A 6,000-nucleotide genomic window follows, 5' to 3' on the forward strand; every position below is an offset into this window, starting at 1 on the left:
CCACAGGTTTATTTGGAATCGCGAGCTTTCAGAGTACTGCTCCTTCATCAGGTGAGTGGACAACTGCTGTTGTGAGGCTTCGTACTGTGCCCACCCCAGTCCAACACCGGCATGTCCACATTAAAGGTCTTTCCTCTGAGGTTGTGCCCTCGGGTCCTAGTCTCTCCTTCTAATGGAAATATCTTCCCCAAGTGCACTCTATCCGGGTCTTTCATTATTCTGTAAGTTTCAATGATGTCCCCCTCCTCATTCTTCCAAATTCCATCGCGTACAAACCCAGAGTCCTCAGACGCTCCTCATGCGTCAAGTATTTTATTCCCCGATCATTCTTGTGAACGTCCTCTGGATCCACTCCAAGGCCAGCACATCCTTCCTTAGATACGGGGCCCAAAGTTGCTGACAATATTCTGAATGTGGTCTGACCAGAGTCTTGTAAAACCCCAGCAGTACACCCCGGCTTTGTATTCTAGTCGTCTCGAAATGAACGCGAGCAGAGGGCCTCTGTGATATCGAATGAATATTGAAAGATTTACGGTCTGACCCTTCATTATCTCCAACGTTTCATACCTCCTTGACTCTCAACACCCCATGTAGGCTATAACTTTTCTACTTTGGGTGTAAAAAGTGTTGGATTGAACGGAGTTAAGTGAAGCTGTTTGTTTAGCGACTGTATTTGATCTGAGTCTCCATGGATCCGATGAGTGTGACTGGAGGGTTTTTCCTCTTCGATTAATAAGGGTTCAATGTATCCCATTGAGTCAGCGTGAGCGACAACTCCGACACTAACAGAGATCAGCGGCTGTGGAGAGGAGAGACCAGAATCTGGGAGCAATGGATTGGAATCTCCCAACAATGGATCAGAATCTGGGAACAATGGATTGGAATGTTCCAACCAAGGATAAGAGTTTATTCCTGTGGATTTCTGAGTTTATTGCAGATAATTGGTGGATAACCTCATCTGATCGGATTGAATATCTACTGCACGCGATTCAATGTTTTTACTGTCCCCTCCTGGCTATTGTTGGTGTTCTGGGTAAGTCCCTGGCTGGAATTGCACCGGTCCAACCCAACGTGAATTGGAACAGGCGAGGGGCGGAACATGGGAAGGTCTGTTGAACACGGGTGGGATTTTGCAGCTTCTGGAAGAGTGAGGTTGTAAAGTCCCGTCCCCTGTGTCCAATTCCTAATTCTAGAAAGGCTGTTTAACTGTATTGATTTTCTTGTCATTTACTGTACTTGGTTTGCTGCTCTTGTTTCCGTTGAATCTCTGTCTTCACTTATTATTTCTTTCAGCCACTGAAAACTGTCTCCGGGCCTGTGGACTAGGATGTCTTCTGTGTGCTGTGACTTTCCACAGACGTGTGACCTCCAACGCTATTCTTTCGTGAGAAAAAGTTTGAGACAGAATCCGTTTTGCCCTCTGCAAAAAACTTCAATTCACTGCTAATAACCCACGCAGTCACCAGGCTCAGCATCCATTTTATTGGATGCGCACAGCCTAATCGCACAGCAAGATCTCACAGAGAGATCTTCCATGTTTTGAAAAGTTTGAAGTTTATACATTAGTGTCACAAGTAGGCGAATATCAACACTGCAATGAAGTTGCTGTGAAGATCCCCTCGTCGCCACTCTCCAGTGCCTGTTCGGGTACACTGTGGGAGAATTTAGCATAGATACCACCTCCCCAGTAAAAATTTCAGAGTGTGTGAAGAATCGGGAGTACCTGGGAAAAAAGAACACGTAGACACAGGGAGAACGTACACACTCTGCACAACCACTGGCCAAGCCTAGGATTGAACCAGGGCCTCTGGGGCTCTGAGGCAATAATGCTATCCCCTGTTCCACCAGAAAATCTCCGAGTGACAGAAACACAAACACACTCACACACCCACAGGTCCATATATAAATACTCACATTTGCTGATAGAGGCAAACAGATTTAAACACTGACTCCCACTCAGACATAAATTCAAGAATATTCAAAAATGCTGTAACACTCCCAGAATCACGGACACTTAGGAACACTCCTAAGTACTCTTGCTCACACGCACACACACTCACACATGCACACGCCATAGACATGTTGATAGAGACAATATGGAACACTCACACACACGGGAGGGAGGAGGGGAAGGGTTAAACACGACTCACTGCCCATTGATGCTGGGGTTTGCAGGTAAAATCATGCAGCAGCCTATAAACCAGGTCCACGCCCGATTTCCAGCCTCTTGTGAACTTCCTGGCAAAGGATATGCGGCGGATTCAGCCTGCCGCCCATTACTGTCAAGACGCTGAATAAATTATTTAAATTTATTTTGAAACAAATTTCAATCAAATTAGTGAGCCTGGGATGTAATTGTGCGGCACACTTGCCTTTGCAGCCTCACCGTGAGAGGTTGTGTCCGCTGAGGAAAACAGCTGGACCACATGTACGAGGATGAGCTGTGATAATTTCGCCGGTAGAACGAAAGGCCATTGAGTACAGTGGGCAAGAACGGGCAAAAAGGTTCCCCTTGGGCAGTGCCCACCTGATAGTGCCCACCGGGCAGTACCAGGGATTGGTGCCTGAGATGGGGGGTCTACAGAGGGTGGGGCCTGAGGTGGCGGGGTCTACAGGAGTGCGGCCTGAAGATGGCGAGGCTTACAGGCCATGGCTGCAGAGGCAGGACCTGAAGGAGTGGGGCCTGATGGCAGCTTAGCCCTTGGGGAGCACGCCGATCCGTGAGTGAGGGTGGCCCAATGCCAGTCTGCACATGATTGGTGGTGGGGGAGGGGGACCCCCGGCACTCAGCATGTGATCGATGGAGTAGGGAGCGCACCCTCGCTCCCGCTCAGCACGTGATTGTTGGGTCCTGCACGGAGTTGGTGAGGTAAGTTGGTGTCCACGCCACTCTCATGCAATTGCTGTGGGGAGGGGGTCCGGCTGCCATTCTGACGTAGTTGTTGGGGGAGAGGGTCCTGCTGCCATTCTGACGTAGTTGTTGGGGGGAGAGGGTCCTGCTGCCACTGTACATGCTGGCTGTGGCGTCAGGTGGTCCCCGCTGCCAATCTGGTTAGTGGGGATAGAGGGCCCGACAGCCACACTGCACGTGATCAGTGGGGAAGGGAGGGGGAATCGTGGCCTCTCTGCATGCAATTGGTCTGGGGGAAGGGGCACGTGATTGGTCCGGTTGTTCGTATGGTGGGGACTGGGCGTTATATTCATTCGGGGGCTCCTCAGGAAGAGCTGCTGGACTATCTGGGGTCTGCTGCTGTATTGAAGCTGGCTGCAGTAGCAGTGAGCTGACAGATGTCTCTCAGACCAGGTAGCTCACTGCTGGCTGCAATTGCGCATTTGCAACCACGTAGGTTTGATACGTGGTTGGTATCCCAGCAAGCGCTGTGAGAGCTGCAAGTGATGGGGCCACTGCTGAGGGTGGACGAACAGACACCGAGCTTTAACAGCACAAAATGAGGCCCTTCGGCCCATTATGTTTGAACTGGTCATCAAACACCAATCCAATCGAATCCCATTTTCCAGCACTCGATCCACAACCTTGTCTGCTCTGGCGTTTGAATTGGTCACCTAAATGCCGCTTGTGGTTGTTCCCGCTTCTACCATCCTTTCAGTCCGTGAGCTGCAGATCCCAGCACCCTGTGGATGGAAACATTTTTACTCCAGTCCACACAAAAATCTGCCCTTTGCCTTAAATCCACGCCCCTCTGGTTATTGACACCTCTACTAAAGGGAAAAAAAATATTCCTATCTATGTGCCGCACAGTTTTGTACGTATCACTCAGGATTACCCCCCCCCCCCCTCATATAAAACACTCCCCAACACCCCCCACTACACCTGCTCCCCTTCCAGCTGTTTCTGCTCAAAGGGAAAAAACCCAGCCCAACCAGCCGCTCGACATATTTGAAACTCTCCAAACCAGGTAGCATCCTGGTGAATCTCCTCTCCACCATCTCCAGTACAATTACATCCTCCCTGTAGTGTGATGACCAGGGCTGCACACAGTACTCTTGCACTGGTCCAACCAGCATTTTATATACTTCCATCATAACCTCCCAGCTCTTATATTCTAGGCTGCGGCAGCTAAAGGCAAGTATCCCATATGGCGGCTCAACCACCTCATCTAACTGATTTGCTGCCTTCAGGGATCCTAATATACGCAACCCACGTTCATTCTGGCCCTCTGTACTTCCTCACACTCCACTGTTCATTGTGCAATTCCTTGCCCTGTTAGTCCTCCCAAAATGCATCGCTTCACATTTTTCAGGTTGAAATTCCATTTGCCCATCTGACCAGCCTGCCCATTTCCTTGGCACGGCGGCATAGTGATTAGTACAGCTGCCCCAGAGCGCCAGGGACGCGTGTTCGATTCCTGGTTTGGGTCAGTGTCTGTGTGAATCTTTCACATTTTTCCCGTGTCTGCGTGGTTTCCCCCGAGTGCTCCAGTTTCCTCCCACATTCAAACGATGTGTGGGTAGGGTGGATTGGCAAGGCTAAATAGCCCTTAGCGTCAGGGAGACTCGCTAGGGTAAATGATTGGGTTTATATGGATCGGTCCTCATTGGATTGTGGTCGGTGCCGACTGGATGGGCCGAATGGCCTCCTTCTGCACTGTCGCATTCTATGATTCCTGTAATCTAAGACTTTCCTCCTCAATATTTACCACACCACCAATTTTTGTATCATCTGTGAACTTACTGACCATACCTCACACATTCATGTCTAGATCATCAATGTACACTACAAAGAGCAAGGGACCCAGCATCGATCCCTGTGGAACCCCACTGGCTTAATGTTACAAAAGCAACCTTCGATCATCACCCTCTGCCTCCTGCCAATCAGCCTAATTTGAATGTAATTTACCAAATTGGCCTGGATCCAATCGGCTATTACTTTATTGTTCAGTCTCCCATTGTCAAAACCTTTTCTGAAGTCCTTGTACACTACATCTACTGCACCTCCTTCACTCCTGCTGATGGAATCCCGGGATTGAACAGGGGTCGCTGATGCTGTGAGGCAGCAGTGCTAACCACTGTGCAATGCTGGCATCCTTCAGAGTACCCTGGAGACATCCAAGATCACACCCAGGACACCATCATCACCATATCCATGGTAGGGAAACGATTGGAATACAATCTCAGGGTTAGAATTAATCTCCACTTCGAGACGTAAGGATTTACGAATGATAGTCAGCATGGCTTTGTCGGGGGAGGTCATGTCTAACAATTTGCTTGAATATATTGAGGAGGTGACTGGATGAGTGTCTCAGTCCGAACCTGGTGCAGGTCCGAACCTGGTGCGGGCCCGAACCTGGCGCTGGCCCGAACCTGGTGCGCGCCCGAACCTGTTGATTGGTTGATCATGTTGATTGAGCGATTTTGGTGCGGATATGATCCTGGTGATGTTTTGAACCAGCTGAACCAGCTACTTAAGAGGGAAATCAGGAGGGCTAAAAGAAGACATGAGGTTGCTTTGGCAGACAGAGTGAAGGAAAATTCAAAGAGCTTCTATAGGTATGTTAGGAGCAAAACGATAGTGAGGGATACAATTGGTCCTCTTGAAGACCAGAGTGGTAGACTGTGTATGGAACCAAAAGAGATGGGGGAGATACTAAATGGTTTTTTTGCATCTGTATTTACTGAGGAAACGGGCATGCAGTCGACGGAAATAGGGCAAACAGGTAGGGAGGTCATGGAACCTTTACAAATTAAAGGGGAGGAGGTGCTCGCTGTCTTCTCCTCTCTACGCAACTCCATTACGGAGACATGACATCGTTTCTCCTCAACATTATCTGTCTCACCTCAACACTCCCCATCTCACAGCTAAATTCTCCCTCTCACATCCAAATTCACCGCCTGCGATCCACACCTCCCTTATCTCAAAAACTACCCCTTCTGATCTCAGCGACCACTCCTTTCTAAACGCTCCCCGCTCTCCTTAATACTCCCCCTCACACATCAACACAGCCCTCTCACATGAACGTTCTTCCTCTCAGCTCGACATGC

Source organism: Mustelus asterias, chromosome 31 (assembly GCF_964213995.1).
Source record: "Mustelus asterias chromosome 31, sMusAst1.hap1.1, whole genome shotgun sequence".
In the NCBI taxonomy this organism is placed as follows: Eukaryota; Metazoa; Chordata; class Chondrichthyes; order Carcharhiniformes; family Triakidae; genus Mustelus; species Mustelus asterias.